Below are 205 nucleotides of genomic sequence, written 5' to 3'. Positions count from 1 at the left end.
CGTCAAAATTTCTCTTGTGGTTTTTCTAAATTAGTTTCAATTAAAGTGATCCCTGGCTTTGGGGATTAAGATTTTAATAATATTCCACTCCGTATGAGTTATCTTAGTATGATTGAAATCTCCAACAAAATCTTACTATAGATTCAACTGTTTTTAAAGCTTCAACTTGAATGGAATGAGAAAGAATTGAAAGAAAATGAAGCGG

Source organism: Theobroma umbraticum, unplaced genomic scaffold, assembly GCF_002168275.2.
Source record: "Theobroma umbraticum cultivar Fairchild unplaced genomic scaffold, ASM216827v3 scaffold_4.1, whole genome shotgun sequence".
Lineage (NCBI taxonomy): Eukaryota > Viridiplantae > Streptophyta > Magnoliopsida > Malvales > Malvaceae > Theobroma > Theobroma umbraticum.
This window is presented reverse-complemented; position numbering follows the sequence as displayed.